This window comes from Platichthys flesus, chromosome 22 (genome assembly GCF_949316205.1).
Source record: "Platichthys flesus chromosome 22, fPlaFle2.1, whole genome shotgun sequence".
NCBI lineage: Eukaryota > Metazoa > Chordata > Actinopteri > Pleuronectiformes > Pleuronectidae > Platichthys > Platichthys flesus.
In genome coordinates, this window is record NC_084966.1 from 14,753,042 (window position 1) to 14,777,338 (window position 24,297).

The 24,297-nt window shown below is 43.0% G+C and overlaps 2 protein-coding genes, 5 non-coding genes and 5 pseudogenes across 7 annotated transcripts in view; 1 reads left to right on the forward strand and 11 right to left on the reverse strand.

Moving 5' to 3' along the window:
• Positions 1–24,297, reverse strand: part of LOC133933439 (zinc finger protein 260-like) — a 627,571-nt gene that overhangs the window by 551,482 nt on the left and 51,792 nt on the right. The gene's annotated exons all lie outside the window — the stretch shown is intronic.
• The window catches only part of LOC133933462 (histone H4-like), a 556,161-nt gene that overhangs the window by 328,852 nt on the left and 203,012 nt on the right, over positions 1–24,297 (forward strand). The gene's annotated exons all lie outside the window — the stretch shown is intronic.
• LOC133943132 (5S ribosomal RNA) lies at positions 4,602–4,720 on the reverse strand. The gene has a single exon (XR_009915911.1). It is a non-coding gene; the product is annotated as a 5S ribosomal RNA (ribosomal RNA).
• On the reverse strand, positions 4,783–4,901 carry LOC133946762 (5S ribosomal RNA). Its single transcript, XR_009918443.1, has one exon. It is a non-coding gene; the product is annotated as a 5S ribosomal RNA (ribosomal RNA).
• Positions 4,964–5,082, reverse strand: LOC133945678 (5S ribosomal RNA). The gene has a single exon (XR_009917406.1). It is a non-coding gene; the product is annotated as a 5S ribosomal RNA (ribosomal RNA).
• LOC133943019 (5S ribosomal RNA) lies at positions 5,145–5,253 on the reverse strand (annotated as a pseudogene).
• LOC133942074 (5S ribosomal RNA) lies at positions 5,316–5,434 on the reverse strand (annotated as a pseudogene).
• Positions 5,497–5,615, reverse strand: LOC133947622 (5S ribosomal RNA). The gene has a single exon (XR_009919262.1). It is a non-coding gene; the product is annotated as a 5S ribosomal RNA (ribosomal RNA).
• Positions 5,809–5,927, reverse strand: LOC133934594 (5S ribosomal RNA). Its single transcript, XR_009912770.1, has one exon. It is a non-coding gene; the product is annotated as a 5S ribosomal RNA (ribosomal RNA).
• LOC133942318 (5S ribosomal RNA) lies at positions 5,970–6,088 on the reverse strand (annotated as a pseudogene).
• LOC133937907 (5S ribosomal RNA) lies at positions 6,151–6,269 on the reverse strand (annotated as a pseudogene).
• On the reverse strand, positions 6,332–6,450 carry LOC133942300 (5S ribosomal RNA; annotated as a pseudogene).

Genomic DNA, 24,297 nt, shown 5'->3' on the forward strand with positions numbered 1-24,297 from the left:
TTCTTCCACAAAATGTTGGGTGTAATGTCCGGATATGTGTCTGTCCATTTACTCTCGCATGTGGGTTTTTGCACTCTATATGTCAATGCATGCTTATACCAAATCTTTGTTGTGATATCAGCAATGGCGTGTGTCTCCCCCCCCAGGCGCAGGGAGATTCCCACCGCATCATCCTGCCCAACCCTCCCCTTATTTCTAAACCCGTCCCCCCATTCACTCATCACACTCTCTTCCACTCTCTCCAACACTTTCACAATCACTTCCCTCCTATATGTTATCCCCTTCTCTCTCACTATCCTAATCATTCTTTCTTTATCCCATCTCCCTCCCCTGTCGACTAGATCTCCCACCCGCTTCAGCCCCGCCCTCTCAAGAGCCACGCTCTTGATGACCCCTCCGCCCCCCTGTTTAAAATATGGGCTGGAGAGGAACGGCAGCCTCATCACAGACGCTCTTGACTCGCATACGAGTGTGGTCTTATCAAATAGCAGGAACCACGCGTTGAGCACCTCCTGGAAGAACCGCGGCAGATGTGCATATGCCGCTGCGTCCTGCATCTGCAACAAATTGTCTTTACTCAAGAGACCAAATGTGCTCAGCCACTGGCTGAAGTGGCCTTTCCAGGCCGCCTCCCGACTTGCATCCCTAAATTTACCTATCAATTTAGTTCGTAACGCAGTTCTTTTTGCGAGTACGTCCATCAATCCTAGCCCACCCTGATCTTTGACCCTTATCAGCGTTCTATGCGCAATACTGGCTGCTTTGCTCCTCCAAATAAAGTCTCTAACGACTTTTGCAATCTTCTGCTCAGCCCAAGTCGGAAGCGCACAAGTGCTCAATGCATGGTTCACCTGCGACAAAACTAGAGCATTGGTGACGGCCACCCTTCCCCTTAAAAGCAAACCCCTAGCCCTCCACATACACAGGGTCTTTTGCATACGTCCAATAACATCTTTCCACGTCAAATCATCGCATTCATTCTCATCACTTCCAACATACACTCCGAGCACTTTTCTTTTATTCTCTACTACTTTGAATCCCCATTTGTTATTTAGATCTTTGTTCCTACCCATCCCCATTATTTCAGACTTTTCCATATTAATTTTTGCTCCTGAAGCTCTCTCATAAGTTTCTATATGTTTCAACACTATATCTACATCACTCTCACTTTTAACCATTACATTAATATCATCCGCATACTGCATTACGCTAATTTTTCCCTTACCTATTCCACACACTCTTTTATCATTAGCAATTAAAGCCGCCAACGGCTCCGCCACCATGCTGTAGAGCAGTGCTGACATTGGGCAGCCCTGCCTCACTGACCTCTTGACATCAAAAGAGTCAGTCAGAACACCGTTACATTTTATTTTACTCTTAGCCCCCCCATAAAGCAATCCCACTCACCCCCTTAATTTAGTCCCAAATCCAAGTTTCTCTAGTACCCTCCCCAAAAAAACCTGATCCACCCTATCAAACGCTTTATTTAAATCAATCCCCAGCCACAATCCTCCCTCCTCTTCCATATCTCTTACTACCTGTTTTATTGTTATTATTGAATCCCCAATGTCCCTCCCTGGAATACTATACGCTTGAGTTGGACCTATTACTGAACCTATTACCTCCCTTATTCTATTCGCAAGTATTTTAGCAATTATTTTATAGTCAGTGTTGAGTAGACTGATTGGCCTATAGTTATCAAGATTTTTGTTATCTCCCTTATTTTTATAAAAAAATCGTTATTATGCCTAATCCCATACTCTCAGGGAGCCAGCCTGTTTTCTCTACATACTTGCAGAGTTTTTCAACCACCGGAGCCAGAATTTCCTTAAAGCCGACGTAAAACTCGGCTGTCAGACCATCACTCCCCGGGCTCTTATTTTTGTTTAGTCCATCAATAGCACTATATATCTCTTGTACAGAAAATTCACAATCGCACCAAACACTATCCTCCCTACTTAAAGTTTTCTTTAGTGCCTCTAAGGCCTCTCCTACACTATCTTTATCACATGCATCTTTTTTAAATAAACACTCATAATAATCCCTAACTACTTTTAATATCTCTTCCTTATCAGTTACTATTTGACCATTATTATCTAATACTTCCTTTATCTCAGTTTTAGTTTGTTTTTGTTTTTCCAAACCCAGGAAAAAGGCTGTGCTCCTTTCCCCTTCGTACATATATTGAATCCTGCTTCTAATAGCAGCCCCTCTACACTTTGCTACCTGTAAGGCACTCAATTTTTCTTTTAAATCCACATATTTTTCCGTACATATATTACCCTCCTCATCTAACAGTTTAATTTCCTCATTTAGTTGTTTTCTCAAATGATCCTCCTCTGCATTTTCCCTTTTCCTTTTTTCTATACCATACCTGACACATTTGTTTTTAATTCTTATTTTCACACTCTCCCACCACACACTCATATTCTCATCATCATTCCATTCATCCATCATTCTCTTCATAAAAAACCCCATGCTCTTCATAAACACAACATCTCCCAAAAAGCTGGCATTAAAACACCAAGGCCTCTGGTTAACACTCCCTTCCCTCCCTCCCACCTCTAACCTAATCCCCGCATGGTCACTCCAAGTATTATTAATGTATTCCACACTCTTAATTAATTTAACTTTTCTACTTTGTACTAACGCAAAGTCAATTCTACTCTGTTTAAGAGTATTTGCAACAAGTTGCCTTCTTGAAAAAACCCTTTTCCACGGGTGTAGGACTCTCCATATGTCAACCAATTGATTGTTCTCCATTAAATCCCTAAGGGTTCGCCTAGTGCTGTCCCCTTTAAATGTATTGTTACTCGATAAATCAGATTGAGTCAAAATAACATTAAAATCCCCCACAATCATACAATTAGAGTTGCACCACACATTCAAACCAGCCAAAAAAACCCTCCTCTCCTTCTCCCCATTGGGTGCATGTAAATTAATTATTCTAAGTTCCCTCCCCTCATAAACACAATCAACAACTAACAACCTCCCCTCTAAATCTCTATGAACTAAATTAATCCCCGTTATTTTAGCACTATTAAAGCAAATCGCCACTCCCCTGGCCCTGGGAGTCCCTTCTGAAAAATAAACCTGGCCTTTCCACTGCTTTCTACTTATATTAAGTAGGTTGTCATCCCATCTAGTCTCCTGCAAACACAGAATATCAGCTCTCATATCCAATATGGCATTTCTTTTATATTCTGTTCTCAAACCGTTAGCATTCAGAGAAAAAATAACCAAGGCCATAAATAATAAAGATAAAATAAGGAAAAAACCAACGAGAAAGAGCCGACTAGCACATTAACCTTCATTAATAAATTAACGATTCTTGTTCTTCTTCCCACTCCCCTCCGTTTTTTGCTTTGCAGACAGCCTTTTTTTCGCCTCCCTTAGCTCCTCCATGTCCATATCACTCCCCGAGCTCCCCTCCCTCACAGTTTTATCAACAGAATCCCCACTCTCCCCCACCTCATCATTGCCCCAAGTCGTTTTAAGTACAGTTTTCCCCGTTCCATCCCCAAACATTCTTACCCCTTCCCGTTTTTCACCTCTGCCTCTTACGCTCCTGTCTCCCAGCCGCCGCGGCAGGCCCTTGCTCAGCTCTCCCTTCAGGCCCAGGTCTGCAGGCTGGCACGAGGTGAGCTCCTCCTCCAGCAACGTGGGGTAATCTTTCCCCCCAGAGGCACCGTCCTGGTCCATGCTCACGCCCATACCCTCATTCTCTCCCTCCTCGTCCTCACCACCACCACCGTCCGACGCACCCGGTTCGCCACTATCCGACTTGCTGCCGTCCTCCTCCGCTTCCTCCTCCACCGAGCATATGCAGTCTCTCTCTCTCCTCTGGCACATCCGACATTTTGCCACCCCTGTGGCGCACTCCCGGGCATAGTGGCCTTGACATCCGCATTTGTGGCAGGTGAAGTCCGGGCACTCACGCAGGATGTGGCCAGGCTGCATGCAACTCCTACACACCTTCATTTGACGGTCATGGATCACTCTGAAATATTCAACACCCGTTGCCGTGTTGAATTTCGAGGAATACGGCAAGGATTGCACAAGCTCATTAAATTTAACCCGTACAATCCTTGTTCCATCGGATATATTGGTGCCCGGCCACATCCTCCTCTTAATGGACGAAAGCGCCCGGACTCCCCACCCACTTAGTTTGTCAAGGATTTCCTCGTCAGATGTGTACGCTGGCAGGGTGAGAAAAGAAACCACCAGCTCATCATTGCATAGTTCTTTGGCAATTATCCTAGTATTGTGTATTTTAAAGCCGTCAAGCAGACGGTCCTTCCCCCTCTCTCCGCATACCGTCACCTCCAGCTTCCCGAGGGCCAGCACTCTACAAACCCTTATTTCACCACACACAACCGCCATAGCCTTCATTACTTCGCCTATAGGTATAACGTCCCCGCATTGCCAATCCCGGTGGCTTCGCCGAAGCTAGGCCCCGGATCACTAACCAGGCTCGACCCTGCTTAGCTTCCGAGATCAGACGAGATCGGGCGTATTCAGGTTGGTGTGGCCGTAAGCGATTGAGTCCACCCTCTGAACCTTATTTATACATGTAAATACGTCAGGTAAAAGAAGAAAAAAGCTTACAGCACCTGGTATTCCCAGGCAGTCTCCCATCAAAGTACTAACCAGGCCCGACCCTGCTTAGCTTCCGAGATCAGACGAGATCGGGCGTATTCAGGTTGGTGTGGCCGTAAGCGAATGAGTCCACCCTCTGAACCTTATTTATACATGTAAATACGTCAGGTAAAAGAAGAAAAAAGCTTGCAGCACCTGGTATTCCCAGGCAGTCTCCCATCAAAGTACTAACCAGGCCCGACCCTGCTTAGCTTCCGAGATCAGACGAGATCGGGCGTATTCAGGTTGGTGTGGCCGTAAGCGAATGAATCCACCCTCTGACCCTTATTTATACATGTAAATACGTCAGGAAGAAGAAGAAAAAAGCTTACAGCACCTGGTATTCCCAGGCAGTCTCCCGTCCAAGTACTAACCAGGCCCGACCCTGCTTAGCTTCCGAGATCAGACGAGATCGGGAGTATTCAGGTTGGTGTGGCCGTAAGCGTTTGAGTCCACCCTCTGAACCTTATATATACAGGTAAATACTTCAGGTAAAAGTGGAAAAAAGCTTACAGCACCTGGTATTCCCACGCAGTCTCCCATCCAAGTACTAACCAGGCCCGACCCTGCTTAGCTTCCGAGATCAGGCGTATTCAGGTTGGTCTGGCCATAAGCGAATGAGTCCACCCTCTGAACCTTATTTATACATGTAAATACGTCAGGTAAAAGTGGAAAAAAGGTTACAGCACCCGGTATTCCCAGGAAGTCTCCCATCCAAGTACTATCCAGGCCCGACCCTGCTTAGCTTCCGAGAACAGGCGAGATCGGGCGTATTCAGGTTGCTGTGGCCGTAAGCGAATGAGTCCACCCTCTGACCCTTATTTATACATGTAAATACGTCAGTTAAAAGAAGGAAAAAGCTCACAGCACCTGGTATTCCCAGGCAGTCTCCCATCCAAGTACTAACCAGGCCCGACCCTGCTTAGCTTCCGAGATCAGACGAGATCGGGCGTATTCAGGTTGGTGTGGCAGTAAGCGAATGAGTCCACCCTCTGAACCTCATTTATACATGTAAATACGTCAGGTAAAAGTGGAAAAAAGCTTACGGCACCTGGTATTCCCAGGCATTCTCCCATCCAAGTACTAACGTATTGAGTTGGCCGTAAGCGAATGAGTCCACCCTCTGAACCTTATTTATACATGTAAATACGTCAGGTAAAAGTGGAAAAAAGCTTACAGCACCTGGTATTCCCAGGTAGTCTCCCATCTAAGTACTAACCAGGTCCGACCCTGCTTAGCTTCCGAGATCAGACGAGATCGGGCGTATTCAGGTTGGTGTGGCCGTAAGGGAATGAGTCCACCCTCTGAACCTTGTTTGTACGTCAGTTAAAAGCTTAGAGCACCTGGTATTCCCAGGCAGTCTCCCATCCATGTACTAACCAGGCCCGACCCTGCTTAGCTTCCGTGATCAGACGAGATCAGGAGTATTCAGGTTGGTGTGGCTGTAAGCGAACGAGTCCACCCTCTGAACCTTATTTATACATGCAAATACGTCAGGTAAAAGTGGAAAAAAGCTTACAGAACCTGGTATTCCCAGGCAGTCTCCCATCCAAGTACTAACCAGGCCCGACACTGCTTAGCTTCCGAGATCAGACGAGATCGGGCGCATTCAGGTTGGTGTCGCCGTAAGCGAAAGAGTCCACCCTCTGAACCTTATTTATACATGTAAATACGTCAGGTAAAAGTGGAAAAAAGCTTACAGCACCTGGTATTCCCTGGCAGTCTCCGATTCAAGTACTAACCAGGCCTGACCCTGCTTAGCTTCCGAGATCAGACGAGACCGGGCGTATTCAGGTTGGTGTGGCCGTAACCGAATGAGTCCACCCTCTTAACCTTAATTTTACATGTAAATACGTCAGGTAAGACTGGAAAAAAGCTTAGAGCACCTGGTATTCCCAGGTTGTAGAGATCCTTTCACTAGCCTGTAGCCAGCATGGGGCATTCTTGCCTTTATAGACCTAACCTTCTGATCTAGCACATCATCTGATATGTCAGAATAGCATTTTCTGACAGAGAGGTTATGCTCTTGCATCCGTCTATACAGAGTTGACCTTGAAATGCCATGTAGGTCAGTCAAAGAAGTCAGTGGTAACCCAGAACTGTGTAGATTCAGGAGGGTTTGACTTTCTATGTTTAGCCGGGGTCGCCCCACACTGCCAGTCCATTCAACCACAGCTACATCATCCAATAGTGGAGGGACAATACTCTGTGAGAGATAAGTGCTGACAACTTCAGACAGCTGTTGTAGACTGTCTACAACACACTCAGGAAGGTCAATATAGGCTGCCCCAGCTCGAACAAACTGCAACTCCTGAGAGCAAACAAAGTGCAGGTATTCAAAGTCAATGGGTTGCCTGTTGATGACAGAAGTAAGTCTTTCCCTGACTCTCTGCAGGAGCTGCCATCTCATGGGTTCCTGCAACAAGGTAAAACAAACCTAAGATAACATGAAAGTAAGATAACAAAAAGATAGTGGTTTCACACATACAATTTTAAGCATGCACTTATTAGTATAAAACTTGATTTTACTGCAAGAAATTTCATCTATCATTTGTATAATCATAATATGCTTATATTAAGGTGCATAACATTGTAATGTGATCATACAGAGCATAGCATAAATGTTATTAACAATTGATTCCGGTAATGCACAAGCTGTACAATACTACAGGACAATACTGGAAAACAAGTAATATTTGATCTCTTATTTCCCACAATGACAACACCATGAACAAATATAAATTTGAAGAAATGAGCCAATACCCTACATGGGCCTTTGATCTGCCCGGTTGGTTTTCCATTCTGGGAATCAGAGAAAGTATTATTAGCTATGTGTTTAAGCCATTTTCACCACCAGTAACACCAATAATACCGTGTCACTTCACATTCCCATACTTATAAAGCTAAGTCACCATAAAGCCATATTCCCAAAGGTTAATTTTGGTTGGTGGCCCAAAAGTTGGTTCATCGAGATAAGCAGTAGGTGGCGCAGCGCCAATCAAACCTCAAACGTTGAAAAACAATGTAGAAAACACGATGGAAATATGATTGATGTTTGTTTCATGTATTCATTTGAGGAAGGTTACGGTCTCCTCATCGCTCCACACAGATCTGATGTTTTCGTCTGCCGCTAATATTAACATTGAAAACGCAAACAAAAACATGTGGATGGAAACCCAGACAGCTCAGTGTCGTAGAATTTTCACTATAGTCAAGCACAAGTCATTGCAATTGTTCTTTCTGGTAGTTTAATTCAGCATCTGCAGATGGGCATCATTGTACAAGACCATGGCAAAGATTTCATACAATGAGCAATGACATACAGAACACACATCCCTCTTATACAGTTACAAGCTCCTCCTGGAGAGGAACACAAGTTATCAATTAACCTCTTTGATCCTTAGAAATAGGTAATCAGTATCCTGTCTTCTACTTGGTCTCACGCCCCTCGAGTCTAACATCTGTTTTCAAGGATCGCTTATCAGTGTTTTACAACCCACTTACATCCCCCTCCCTGTGAAGTGTTTGTTAAGTGACCCTGTAAGTTAGGAAGTAATATAACCATCAATTGCTTAAGCAAAACACCCTGATTCCTAAGGGACTGCATTTGCTCATCTTTCTATACATCAAAGTAGTTCCTTCCATCAATCAATGCCCAAATGTTAAAATTCCCGTCACACTCAGCTAGCGCGACACCTAAGATGAGAAAGTGACTAACGCTAACTAAGCTGGCTACAGGCTGATCAAATAATACAGCACATCACAAATATAACATAAGCTAACGTTAGATCGTTGAACACAAATAGTCCTGTTAACTAGTAGCTACATGCACAACGTCATGCAGGCTAATAGGCAGCCTGGGCACGTAACGTACCTATGACTAGCTAATTGAGCTAAGCTAGCAGCTACAGGCTGATAAAATAATATGTATTTTTTAACCCGTTACAACAACCACATATCGTTAAACAAAAGCAATCTACATGCACCAGTTGAAACATAACATTCTTGCTATTACTATGAGTGAGACATACCTGCGCATTGATTTTCTATCCTCTCGGCTCCCGAGTCCTGCTCGTTCTCATCATGGACTTCAAAACTCCCTCTCTCGTTACTAACTGTGGGTGTTGCCAAGCTGTCACTCCGATCGAGACTGGCCAATAGAGACGTGTCTTACATCTTTCGGCGTAGGTCCCGCCCCCGAGATTCAGCTCAACAGCAAGCAAAGCTTTTGGATTCGCAAGCAAAACTTTTGGATTCGCAAACAAAACTTTTGGATTCGCAAACAAAACTTTTGGATTCGCAAACAAAACTTTTGGATTTGCAAACAAAACTTTTGGATTCCCATTAATACATTTTTAATCACATTTATTTAACTTGCAATAAAACATTTTTTGATTGCAGTGTTGATAGTTTTTCTCTCAAATCTATTTTTTGATTGCAGTGTGGAAAGTTTTGCTCTCAAACCTATTCTTTTTGATTGCATAATAAAGACACAAATCTACCTCCATATTAGTTCGTCGTTGATCTAAACGCAAAGAGAAAGATGGCAGAAGTCGCTCCAGCTCCAGCACCAGCCGCCGCCAAGGTTAAAGCGGCCAAGAAGAAGGTTGTGAACCCGAAGACCGCCGGCCCCAGCGTCAGTGAGCTCATCGTGAAGGCCGTGTCCGCGTCCAAGGAGCGCAGTGGCGCGTCCGTGTCCGCCCTCAAGTAGGCTCTGGCTGCCGGAGGCTACGATGTGGAGAAGAACAATTCCCGCATCAACACCACCATCAAGAAGCTGGTTGTCAGCGGGACCCTGGTCCAGACCAAGGGAACAGGGGCCACCGGCTCGTTCAAGATGAGCAAGAAAGAGGCAGTGAAGAAGGCCGCTCCCAAAGCCAAGAAGCCCGCCGCCAAGAAACCCGCAGTGGCTAAAAAGCCCAAGTCGGCGGGAGCCATGAAGCCAGCAGACGCTAAAAAGTCCCCGAAGAAGGTGGATAAACCAGCAGCGGCCAAGAAGCCCACCAAGAGCCCCAAGAAGGTGGCGAAGAGCCCCAAGAAAGTGGCGAAGACTCCCAAGAAGATGGTGAAAAAGGCGCCTGCTGCCAAGAAGTCCCCCGCGAAGAAGGTCGCCAAAAGCGAAGAAGACAGCAGCCAAGAAAAAGTGATCTGTCCTCACTGTGAAACATGTCCATCCTGGTAAAAGGCTCTTTTAAGAGCCACACACGTCTTTCCACAAAGAGCTGTTTCCTCATCATTCATCACCACTGTCCATAAATATGTAGAGACAGCGTTCTTGGCTACAGGGAGTCAAGATAGATTGAGCATTATTAGATGTCATCTTACATTGTTTAGATTAAGAAGTTAGTAAATATCAAAACATCAAATATTGTAAAACATAGCTTTAAACTCTGTGAAGGGGGTAGCCTACTCCTACCTACACACATGCATCATGTAACATGATGTTAAGTGATATCGTCATTACTTCATATACCATACTTTTTAAAGAGTCTGCCTTAGTTGTTATATTTATCATAGCTACCTTGTGTCTTTCCTTGCTAAATATAAAAGTGACAACTGCTTAGAAAAATGACAATTCAGGCCTCTCATCATGTAACTATACTCTGCTGTAGTAGCCTCAGGCAGCCAACAGATGGAGCTGCTCTCCAAATGATGTGAACATGAGTAAAGTCCACTACCAGAAGAACTCTCCTCCATGTTCTGTCAGAAGCTTTGTTTTCAAGTAGCTCAGCTTCTCCTGCTTTATTGCAGCTGCTTGTTTGAGTCATAGAAATTAGCTCTGTATCTGCATCAACTTGATCAGTGTCTGTCATTAAACTAAAGTATTGATGACCTGTCATCAGACACTGCAACACCTACAGAGGGAAAGTTACGAGGTTAAATTTATTAACAGGAAGTAGAGGGTTTTTCCAGGTGATATTTTATTCAGTTTCATGATTTAAACACTAAGTACATTTTTCAGCGTATAATTTAAATATACTATCTCAAGACCAACGTTTCAACCTTAGCTCACCTGATGAGGCCAAAGCTATTTGAGTTCAATGAAGACGACCCTGAGAAGTGGTCGAAAGCTCAGCAAACAAGTTGAGCTCTTGGTTGAACTGATCCAGAGTCACGCTCCTCTGAAATAATTATAAGATATCTTAGCAAAACTTGATATTTACATGCTTATATTTACGTTTGATACTCTAATTCTGTCTTAAATTTACTTTAACATAAAGAAAACCTGGCACATTGTACAGTTTAATTCAGATCAAACAAATAACTTAAGACAGTGTGCTTTGATGACTCAGGCCAAATCATAGCCAGACCAGATCATAGGAAACTAACATACATATAAGGAGAAACTTGTCAAGGGGATGGCTGGAGGAAAGTGCAGAGCTGGGAGTCAGCTTGCTAACAAGGGAGCAAGGGGTGGAAATAACCGAACGAAAGACAAAAAAAAAACAGAACGAAAAAAGCACAGACTGCGGAGAACAGGTGTGAGTGAAGACGAGAGAGAGAACGGAGCCTGAAGTTAAAAAAAAGATCACAGATCAGTAGAATCTATATCAGCTGATCAGACATCGCTGAACCCTCTCTTCTTCCTCATCCTTCTATTCGCATGCACGCAGAACCCCTTGCCACTGTCACGGTAGATTTATTTATTTAGAGCATCGGACCGATTCCCTCACATCTGTGGATCCTCACCTCCTCTGGGATATTATTTGGAAAGTTTCTTCATTTCCTGTAAGTGATCTCCAGTGCGCTCTGTGAGCCTGATGGCACAGTCACGTTCACTGCAGTGATTTGATGAGACACGCAGTGTTTGAAGATATTATTAAAACCTATGAATGACTCGGCTCCGTAACTCCACGATTAAATGGAATCTAAACGTAATTTGCTGCAAGTCATGTTTAAATTAAAAGGTTCGAGTGGAACAGACATGTCGCTCGAGCAAAACTAAGCTGTTTTATTGTAAAAGATGAAGTGGATCAATAATCTGACTTCAGTTCACCACCTCACGTCTGTGTCGCCACTTTCCCGTCTCCAAAACGTTCGTATGCATGGGTCAGAGTTTACGTGGAAATACGCAACGTTTGCGTGAGAAGTGGCGTACGCACGTTTCAGCCCCCGCAACGGTTCTAAATGAGACCTCCTGTTCTCTCGCCCCGTTGCTCCTCTCCGCATATTTTCCCTCTGTGCCTCGTTTGACCAGCGGTGGAAGTGTTTGGTCCGTGTGCCCTCTCACTGGCTTTTTCCTGTCTGTTCTCTTGTTGTCCGTCCTTCACTTCACTTCTTTTATCTCCTCCTCTTGCTCTGTCCGTGATTGTTTTTACGTCTGTCTGCTCCTTCTCGTTTGTTGCCATGCTGTCCGTCTTTCGAGGTTAAACAAAAAATCGAAATTTCCCCCAAACAGCAAGATCTGTCAGGGGATTGTTTAAAAAAATAAACTCTACTTTTCGAACAAACGAAAAACTTACAATACATTGACGTAGAAACTTATTTTACTTGTGGAATAGACAATTAAGTTTGGCTTCTATCACTGCTCTTGTCATCTCACTGTGACGACCTCAATGGGCGTGTTCAGGGTGGTACGTCTGTAATCGAATGATTCCACCCACAATACCTATTTATACATGTAAATAAATCAGGGGAAATGTTCAGAAAGGAAAAATTAAGGTGCAATGTTATCATAATATTGTGTGACAACCCTGGAGTTGTGCTGCTGTGGTGTTGTGCTTGTGTGTGTTTCAGGTTCCTGTAGGCGGAGTCAGACCTTAGTAATCAGCAGTGATATGGCACACCTGTGCTGACCAGGATTTAAGAGGGCTGCACACTGGGCTCTCCCCTTCACCAGATCTACCACCACATCCCAGCTTTTTTCTACTTCTCTATCTACTTCTACCTATTTTTCCTCTTCTCATGTGTAAATCCAACCGGACGTTAGTGTTGATATTGGCTTGTTTAGTGTGTGTGTGTCCCCCTACGGCAGTGACGCACTGTGCGGGGATATCTGAGCCTGTTTGGAAGTGTACCTCGCGACAATGGCGGAGGCAAGCACATAGCGGGTGAGTGGAAACGCGGTGACCCACGGACAGGGCCGGTCTTTCCTACAGGCGACATAGGCGGTTGCCTAGGGCGCCATTCATAGGGGGCGCCAAAAACTGCGCAGAGCAAAAAATAAAATAAAATATTTTTTTTTTTTTGCTAGGCAGAGTTTTTGGCGCCCCCTTCTCTATTTGGTATGGCCAAAAATATTATATTTAATTACTCTGACAGTAATTGAAGTAGTTTCATTAGAGAAATCAGTAAATGACAGCAGCGCTCATGTGGAACGTTTGGCACTGTACCAGTTGCACCCCGTACTGTCAGGTGCAGTCTGGATGAGGAACTGAATGCTCCATGTCGTTCCTGCTGCTGCTTCCATCCTGTATTCTACAGGGGAGTAGTGGGTGAGAGTCACCTACGTTAGCTCCTAAAGCCTCGCTTGTTCACCACGGGTGTCATTGAGACGTGTTGACTGGTAAAACTTAGAAACTCCGCTGGGCAGTGAGGAGAGACACTCGCGCACTAGGTGGGCGGGGCTACATTCGCCTGTATAGGTGTTTATTTTTACCTGCACTTCGTCTTGCAGGCGGGTCGCGCTAGTATATTGTTTACTTTACAGTGTGTAGTCCAGCTCCGACACACACAGACTCTGTAATTCATGTATTGTTATTGTGCCTTATAAAGACCAGTTATAAGCTAATGTTCAATAGGTCTATATTGTAAATGTTTATATTTCTTTATGAGTGATGATGTATATTAAGATGTTTGGAGGAAAGAGACACCATAATAATTGAATGTATGTTATATGCACTTAAAAATGCAGTTACACTCAAAGAAATGCTTGTACTTGAAATTGTGTTTAATTTGAATAAGATGCAGTCTGGATGAGGAAGTGAATGCTCCGTGTCGTTACTGCTGCTGCATTCATGCTGTATTCTACAGATATACTTTAATTAGATTAATTTAAAAAAAATTGATCTAACATTAGGGTAAAATGAGGCAAAAATTGAGGTACGAACCTCCTTGGTGTTGTCAGAACATGCTAGCACATTGAGGCTTATGGTTAGAGTGTGTGTGTCCAAGCAACTTCGACGAAGAAAGAAATAATTTTGTAATAAGTTTTCGTGTGTGTGGGGGGCGCCAGGAGTGAAGCTTGCCTAGAGCGCCAAATGTGCTAGGGCCGGCCCTGGTGGTGGGTATGTATGCACTGAATCCCGCAAACCCGGCGAAGCAACCAAACTGGCGACTCCACCTGCAGCCTCGGACGTGCTCCCGAGACAACTGCTCGAACCACTTTCACATCACACTACCAAACCCCAACGAACTCCAAAGGGAGTCCGCCCTTTAGCCTAACTGGGACAGAACAGCAGCCACTAACGACAGTATACGGGCTCACTCGAGTTAAACGACACCAGGAAACACCCGGCACAGCAACACGGAGAAACAAGCCAACACACAACAGCGTCAGTTCACTTACCCGAACATCTCCCACACAAACTACGCCGCTCAGTCACAAAAACACGAGGCGCACAGCTGACTTGGTGTGTGACGTCACACTACGCTCAAATTACCTGATCACAGGTCTCATTCACAAAAAAAATCGCCTTCTCCGCCTATCCAGTCTTTCACAAATGCGGAGGAAAAGCGTGCACCGGACGAGCCCCCATTTGCCCACGACTGTGGCAAGGAGGGAGACGACACGGGTGAACTGTGGCTCTATTAGAATATTTATTAATGGAACAAACAACAAACCAAAGTCTCCAAGAACAAACCAGAAAAGGCTGCTGGCGTCCGGGAGAACCAACCTCGTCCCGTAGGTGGCGCAAGACGAATCTAGCAAGTCTTTTATAGGGCAGAGCACACCTGGCCAAGATGTGCTCTGATTGTCGCTGATGCCCACTCCACCTGTAGCTCTGGGAACGGAAGAACAGCGACACCTAGTGTCCAGGTGAGAAGGGGTCGTCCCAATGAATAAAGTCTGTTTGCATGGTTAAAATGACATGTTTACACGCTGCAATTTACACAAACACTTTCACATACTGCACACGTGTGTACATTCTGGATAAACACAGTGTTTGTTGACACTAAAGCCTTAAATTTTAATATGAATGTGTTATTGGCTATAAAAGTCTGAGAAGACTTGATCTATTGATCAATAGGTAACATATAATGACAAGTTAACAGAGATTTCTCCGGACGGGTCAAACAGTTTTTCAGAAACCTTTGTCAAGTTTAATGATTATTTACACAAATAATTATTATCATGATATACAGAAACATGTATCCTAGTGTTAATATGATGAGCACAACTTGGTATTTACTAAGTAGAGAAAAGCAAATTCCAGTAAAGCTTAAACATTTTCTGGAAAATAATTTATATAAACTTTGACTTTTTGTATCAAATGAGACAAATGTTCCCCAATTTTAATCTTGTAATGATAATGAACAATTCCCGAGTCAACACCACCATCAAGAAGCTGGTGGTCAGCGGGACCCTGGTCAAGACCAAGGGAACCGGGGCCACTGGCTCGTTCAAGATGAGCAAGAAAGAGGCAGCGAAGAAGGCCGCTCCCAAAGCCAAGAAGCCCGCCGCCAAGAAACCCGCAGTGGCTAAAAAGCCCAAGTCGGCGGGAGCCATGAAGCCAGCAGCCGCTAAAAAGTCCCCGAAGAAGGTGGCTATACCAGCAGCGGCCAAGAAGCCCACCAAGAGCCCCAAGAAGGTGGCGAAGAGCCCCAAGAAGGTGGTGAAAAAGGCGCCTGCTGCCAAGAAGTCCCCCGCGAAGAAGGTCGCCAAACCCAAAGCGAAGAAGACAGCAGCCAAGAAGAAGTGATCTGTCCTCACTGTGAAACATGTCCATCCTGGTAAAAGTCTCTTTTGAGAGCCACACACGTCTTTCCACAAAGAGCTGTTTCCTCATCATTCATCACCACTGTCCATATATATGTAGAGACAGAGTTCTTAACTACAGGGAGTCTAGATAGATTGAGCAATATTAGATGTCATTTTACAATGTTCAGATTAAGAAGTTAGTTAATATCAAAACATCAAATATTATAAAACATAGCTTTAAACTCTGAAGGAGTAGCCTACTCCTACCTACACACTTGCATCATGTAACATGATGTTCAGCAATATCGTCATTACTTCATATACCATACTTTTTAAACATTAGAAATATAATAACAAAACACCACTGATTATTCTGCACTCTGAGTAGATTGTTTTTTTATGAACACCAGAAGAATCTCAATCCTGTAATTCTGAATGCTGAGATGGCGAGCTGAACCCAGACCGTGGATGCAGTGTGGCCAACTGTATGATCCAGATTGAACCTGATCGTTTATCCAGAAGACATCAGACCCCAGTACTGCCCGTCAGGTAGACAGGTAGAACTGAGTTTAGAGACATAAAGACCCGGACCAGAACGGAACCAGTGAATCTTCAAGCACACACTACACTGGGAACTGAATATATACACACACACTGAAAGGACAGTTATTTTATGAGAATTATATAATTTATTGTGTTTTTATTATGTTATACTGTTTTATATTGTGATTGTTTGGTTGATTGTTCAATAAATTGGTAATTTGTTCAACTTGTTCTTTGACATAAACGAGTACTCAACAATTATATATATATATATATATATATATATATATATATATATATATATATATATATATATATACCACTTGTCGTGGTCTAGTACTAGAAAAAAGCACTAAATAAATATCGACCTAGATTCCTATGTATATATATATATATATATATATATTTATATGATATAAATAATAACAATAATAAACAAATATTTCTTATAATTACCCTAATGGTAATAAGTTATATCATCTCTTTTATATGTAAGTCAATCTTACGTGCTGTTCTTTCATATTTAGTCAATTGAACCTGTTGCTCATTTATAAGTAAGTCAAATAATCAAATAACCTATGGTATCAAAGGAGCCAATTATCTATGTGACATGACAGCATCATAGGATCAAATAATCTAAGGATATGATCTTTGAATTGATTTGAACAGTGTTACGTAATATATATATATATATATATATATATATATATATATTATATATAATATAAATAATAATAAAACAAATACTTCACAATCACTCTCACTCCTCCATTTCTTAATATAGCAGCTCCCCTCATGTTCCCATCGCCATTGTTTGTATACACATCTCCCATCTATTCATTCTGCACTTCTCTCATTTGGATTTCAATTCACTGTGTTCCTTGTAAACATATGTTATGTTGGGACATGGTTTTTGTGCAAACCACAGGCCTCCTTTCAGTCAAACTTGTAACAAACATGCCGCATGTGCTGGAGTGGACTCAATCCCCCAAGATGCAACAGGTTCCATTGATCTTTGAAAGTCAAGGAACTCAGTCTCCCAGAGGATGTAACAGGATGCTGCATGTCCTGGGGTCTGGGCAATGTCACACAAAGGTGTCAAGAACCACCAGGGTCAACTCCTATTGGTCACTCTGGTCCAAGACCTGTGAGGTCACCGGGGCCATTATAAGGAGAGGTCTCCCCAAGATCTTCCTCTTTCTCCAATCCCCCTGAGGGCGGAAGGCTGCTACAGCTCTGATCCAGCTTCCTTCTCTATCCAACCCACAACCGGAGGTCAGAGGTGCAGCTCCCCTGCCCCCACTTCAAGGAAATCTCCTCGCCCTTCAAGCTCTACCAAACTCCTCGTAGCGACGCGATGTCCTGCAGGAAAACCTCAACCAGCATCTGAGCACAAGGCTCGACAGAATCACAAATGCAGAACTCTACGACCACAAAGCCAGGAGACGTCACAGAACTGCAAACTGAACAGCAACTTTCTTTTCCTCGTTCCCTCGGACTGGTAACATAATCTGGGCTTAATAATTATTCATTCTAAGCAAGACTGTTTACTCAATTCAGTGTGTTTACAAGTTTGATATATGCTGTGACGTTGTAGGCATAAGTTAAATGAAGGTTAATAGTTAGGCTCGCCACAGGCTTTGTCCCTGACTATCATTATCTGATTAACATCCACACAGACACGCATAGTATCTCACCTAGTTAAACCTTCCCCCTGTGCCGTACAGCAACGGCCGTAAAGCAACCTCAGAAGAAGGGGGGGGGGGCTCTTATCTTAAGGACCATTCTTTAAAGCATGCTAATTTACATTCACACACACACTCACACACCTCCTAGTTAGTTAATTTGATTGTTTAGTAATTTGTGAATTTTGCCAACTGTTAAGAACTCCATAACCTTCATTGTTCATTATATAATCTTTAATGGTAAAACATTGAGATTTCTAATTGAACTAGATCTAAATGAGACTGATCTTAATCAATAAATTGGCTATCTTTTCCCTTCTATGAAGGGTGGTGCCCCGCAAGAACTTTAACCAATTAAAGTTATGATTTAATATTCATATTTTAAATATTAATGTTTTACATTTTATTTTGATAACCAAATTTATTGAGTGCCTAAAGGCACACCATTGTATGGTAACACTTTTTACGTACTATTGCACAACATCATAATTACTCATCCCATATATCTGATTGTATTTTGTTTTTCAGCCTCTGGTATTTAATGAAATTAGTGTTAGCATTATTAGTATTCTTGTTTTCAATCTTTATTCTTATTCTTACTTTTCTTATTTATCCTCATTTGCCTCTCTGTGTTCTGTCTTTTCCTTGTTGGTGTTACTTTTTCCATTAATTCCATGTCTGTTTCAGATCCTGGCGACATAGATGTTGCCTAGGGATGTTCAGCGATATCGTTATTACTTTATAAACCATACTTTTTAAAGAGTCTGCCTTAGTTGTTATATTTATCGTATTACCTCGTGTCTTTCCTTGCTAAATAGAAAAGTGACAGCTGCTTAGAAAAATCACAATTCCGGCCTCACATCATGTAACCATACTGTGCTGTAGTAACCTCAGGCAGCCAACAGATGGAGCTGCTCTCCAAATGATGTGAACCTGAGTAAAGTCCACTACCAGAAGAACTCCCCTCCATGTTATGTCAGAAGCTTTGTTTTCCAGTAGCTCAGCTTCTCCTGCTTTATTGCAGCTGCTTGTTTGAGTCATAGAAATGAGCTCTGTAGCTGCATCAACTTAATCAGTGGCTGTCATTAAACTAAAGTATTGATGACCTGTCATCAGACACTGCAACACCTACAGAGGGAAAGTTACGAGGTTAAATTTATTAACAGGGAGAAGAGGGTTCTTCCAGGTGATATTTTATTCAGTTTCATGATTTAAACACTAAGTACATTTTTCAGCGTATAATTTAAATATACTATCTCAAGACCAACATTACAACCTTAGCTCACCTGATGAGGCCAAAGCTATTTGAGTTCACTGAAGACGACCCTGAGAAGCGGTCGAAAGCCCAGAAAACAAGTGGAGCTCTTGATTGAACTGATCCAGAGTCCTGCTCCTCTGGGGAACAAGAGAGTGATTGTTTATGACTACATTACTATCATATGATAGTTTGTAAGATGTTTAACCAATAGCTATCTTTACTTCTCACCCTATATTTGCATAATGACAAATGTAAAGAGGCTGAAAATTACATTAAATCTGTTCTACCCACACTAGTTTCTATTTCATTAGGAAGATAGTATGTGTTGTTTTTGCGTTCATACCGTCCATCATGAGAGATGTTTGCCATGGATCCATGAACCTTAGACGTACTGAAATTTGAAGTGTGTATCTTTTATATTCAAACTTCCATATGAGTGATGGTTTCCTCACCAGATGACACAAACATCTGACACAGAATGAACCATACCAATGAATACATATTGAATGCTAGTGGCCTGCAGAGGGTGGTGAAAACTGCCCAACGCATCATTGGTTCCTCACTCCCCACCATTGAGGCTGTCCAGAGCAAGAGATGTCTGCGGGGGCTCGCAGCATTATCAAGGGCAGCTCACACCCCAGCCACAGACTGTTTGCCCACCTCCCTTCTGGGAGACGCTACAGGGTCCTCCGTTCCCGGACCAGCAGGTCCAGGAACAGCTCCATCCCTGTGGCTGTCACCAGGGCCGGCCCTAGCACATTTGGCGCTCTAGGCAAGCTTCACTCCTGGCGCCCCCCCCCCCCCCCCCACACACACACGAAAACTTATTACAAAATTATTTCTTTCTTCGTCGAAGTTGCTTGGACACACACACTCTAACCATAAGCCTCAATGTGCTAGCATGTTCTGACAACACCAAGGAGGTTCGTACCTCAATTTTTGCCTCATTTTACCCTAATGTTAGATCAATTTTTTTTAAATTAATCTAATTAAAGTATATCTGTAGAATACAGCATGAATGCAGCAGCAGTAACGACACGGAGCATTCACTTCCTCATCCAGACTGCATCTTATTCAAATTAAACACAATTTCAAGTACAAGCATTTCTTTGAGTGTAACTGCATTTTTAAGTGCATATAACATACATTCAATTATTATGGTGTCTCTTTCCTCCAAACATCTTAATATACATCATCACTCATAAAGAAATATAAACATTTACAATATAGACCTATTGAACATTAGCTTATAACTGGTCTTTATAAGGCACAATAACAATACATGAATTACAGAGTCTGTGTGTGTCGGAGCTGGACTACACACTGTAAAGTAAACAATATACTAGCGCGACCCGCCTGCAAGACGAAGTGCAGGTAAAAATAAACACCTATACAGGCGAATGTAGCCCCGCCCACCTAGTGCGCGAGTGTCTCTCCTCACTGCCCAGCGGAGTTTCTAAGTTTTACCAGTCAACACGTCTCAATGACACCCGTGGTGAACAAGCGAGGCTTTAGGAGCTAACGTAGGTGACTCTCACCCACTACTCCCCTGTGGAATACAGGATGGAAGCAGCAGCAGGAACGACATGGAGCATTCAGTTCCTCATCCAGACTGCACCTGACAGCACGGGGTGCAACTGGTACAGTGCCAAACGTTCCACATGAGCGCTGCTGTCATTTACTGATTTCTCTAATGAAACTACTTCAATTACTGTCAGAGTAATTAAATACAATATTTTTGGCCATACCACATAGAGAAGGGGGCGCCAAAAACTCTGCCTAGCAAAAAAAAATATTTTATTTTATTTTTTGCTCTGCGCAGTTTTTGGCGCCCCCTCTGAATGGCGCCCTAGGCAACCGCCTATGTCGCCTGTAGGAAAGACCGGCCATGCCCACCACAACTAGCACCTGGAGACTCAGTTTCTGGTTAGGCAGTCAGCCGGACAGCGCTGCAGTGACGTGTTGCTGTGTACAGCTTTAGGAGTGTGACCGCCGGTGCACAGAGTTAAATGTTAATATTCAGGCAGGTTAGCTGTGTTTTTCAGTCATGGCTACTGTGGATGAGTTTCTGAGTGCTCCGTCAGAGGAGTTATTAGACCGCTGTTCGCGGGATCAATTAATTCAAATTGCTGATCATTTCAAGATGGATATCGGGGATAAACGTTTAAAGGAGAATGTCGGGAGGATCCTCGTGATAATCTGGTGGAAATTGGAGTAATTGAGACAAAATTCCAGGATGTGACTCATGGGGATATTAAACGAATGGAGCTGGAAGTTTGCCGACTGAGTTTATCTGATGTTGAGGGCCAGGTCCCGGTTTCTCCTGCGCTGTCACGCTCTTTCGATGTGACCAGTTGTCTGCGTCTACTTTGAAGTATCCTGAAATGGTGTATTCTACAGTGAAAATGTTGGAATTTACTTTGAACAATTGTAAACAGTGAAAATTCCTGACTCAACTTTTTAAATTTAAAACAGTGTAAATGTTGGAATTTACTGTGAAAAGTCTCTAAATATATTCAGTAAAAATCTATGATATCCAGTATGTAGTTAGTCAGTGAGGTGCTGAACACAGGCAACTCAGTATCTCTCTGAACGTATTGATGTGACTACCCGTTCCACCCTCACCTGGACACTAGGTGTCCCTGTTCTTTCTTCCCCAGAACTGTAGGGGGAGTGGAAATCAGCGACAATCAGAGCACATTTCGGCCAGGTGTGCTCTGGCCAGCACCCTTCTGTTTTGTTTTTGGAGACTTTGGTTGTTGCTTATAATTTATTCTGTTAAATAAATATCCTGAAATAGTAACAGTTCACCCGTGTCGTCTCCCTCATTGTCACAGTCGTGAGCCGGGCTGTGACATTCATCTTTACAGATTTACTTCTATTTCAAACACACTTCACATTTCATTAGGGGCTACTTAATACTTAATAATAAAATATTATATACATCATTATGCACACATAATAAAAATAGTATAAGTATTTTATTATTAAGTATTAAGTAGCCCACTCTAACCACTCTGGCCTAGTGGTTAGAGTGGTGGTTCTTCAACAAGAAGGTTGCCGGTTCAAACCCCACTCTCTCCCATCTGCATGCCGAAGTGTCTTGGCAAGATACTGAACCCCTAAATGGCCCCTCATGAATGTTGAGTGTACTAATTGTAAGTCGCTTTGGACAAAAGCGTCAGCCAAATAACATGTAATAATAATAAAAAAGAAAAGTAATGTCATTGCCAATGGATGGTTTCTTACATCATGGTGTAATCTTTACCTTTTTCGGCCAAGGCAAAACACCCACTCTCTCTACTCCTCTGATTGTACAAATATTTCAGCTTTGCAACCGGTACATTTGGTATAGGCATAGAAATCAGAGGAATCTTAGACATCATAGAAATCAATGACACTGTGACATTAAAGCAAACTGACAACAAAATAGAATAACTTGACTAATGAAATCCTTTGTAGTTTAAAAGTGTTTTCCCAAATGGATTTTATTCGTTTGAAGGAGTTCCTATTTACTTAAATTGTACTGGATTCGGCTACAATGCTTTTTGCCCCTGAAACTCCAAATGGGATCTACATTTGACTGTTTTAATTCCAGAAAACAACAAAAATGTATTTATATTTTTATTTTCTAAGTATTGTAACTGTATTTACACAAGCTTAAATTATACACGAATGTAACCTTAAAAACGACGTTTTTATGCAAAATCAAGAGGAGGATGTGGTCGAGTACCAACGTGGCGGACGGGACAAGATTCCTCAAGCTAAAATTCAATAATCAGGTCCAATCACTGCCGTACTCAGCCAGATTCAATACTGCGCTGGGTGCGGAATACTTTAGAGTAATTCACCACAAGCAAATTAGAGTATGCAGGATGTGTATACAGCCGGGACATATAATAAGGGAATGCCCAGAACAATACTAAATGCAGCCTGTGTTTAAATAAATTGGAGTGTGTGTGCAACAAAAGTGAAACAGGGGAGGTTCAAGATGAGTCTGGGGACAGTGAGGAGGTCAGTCTGAGCGAGGAGAGCACAGGTGAAGAGGAGGAGGAAATGGAGTGCGCGCAGGAAGAGGAGGCGGCTGGTGCGAAGCGGGAGGGTGGAGGAGAAAACAAAGGAGCGGAGGAAAGTGCAGAGCTGGGAGTCAGCTTGCTAACAGGGGAGCAAGGGAAGAAAATAACTGAACTAAAGACAAAAAAACAGAACGAAAACAGCACGGACTGCGGAGAACGGGACAGCACGGCGCGGCAGTCAGCTGCCGAGCTTAGCTCCGTGAGAGAAACACAGAGCGGCGCGGCTCCTACAGAGACTGCAGCCCAGGCTCTCGATCCAAAAGCACTCGACTCAGACTCAGACAAGGACTTGGTGATGAAAATAACACAAATAAGGAGAAGACAAAGGACGGAGAGGAAACAAAGAATTAACAAGAGGAGTAAATCTAAGAACAAAAAATTACAATGCAGGCATAAACAATGACAACCGTCACCTCATTTAATGCCCGAAGGCTACGCAAGAAAAGGAAAAGACAACAAATATCGGAATTTATCAAATATGGCATATTATGTGTACAGGAAACACACTGGGATGAGGAGTGTATGAGGGAGATCGAGAAGGAGTGGATGGGAGGCAGGGCCGGCCCTAGCACATTTGGCGCTCTAGGCAAGCGTCACTCCTAGCGCCCCCCCCCCCCCCCCCACCCACCCACCAAAAAACATATTTTTTAAAAACGATTTTCCAAGAAAACTGATAAAATTATTTCTTTCATTGTCGAAGTTGCTTGGATACACATACTCTAACCATAAGCCTCAATGTGCTAGCATGTTCTGAAAACACCAAGGAGCCACTACCCTTTCCGTTTTTACGATTTTTGGCTAATTTTACCCAAATGTTAGATCTTTTTTTTTAATGTCAAACTATTGGTTGGAGATATATGTTACGGGTCCCAAGATTGATACCAAAGCAACTAAGTATGTCTGTAGAATTCAACATGAATGCAGCAGCAGTAACGACGCGGAGCCTTCAGTTCCTCATCCGGACTGCATCTTATTCAAATTAAACACAATTTCAAGTACAAGCATTTCTCTGAGTGTAACTGCATGTTAAAGTGCATTTTATTAGGAATAATCTTAAATTACTGTTAAAGTAATTAAATACAATATTTTGGGCAGTACCACATATAGAAGAGGGCGCAAAAAACTCTGCCTAGCCAAAAAGAACATTATATTTTTTTTTTTGCTGGACGCAGTTTTTGGCGCCCCCCTCTGAGTGGCGCCCTAGGCAACCGGTTGCCATGTCGCCTGTAGGAAAGA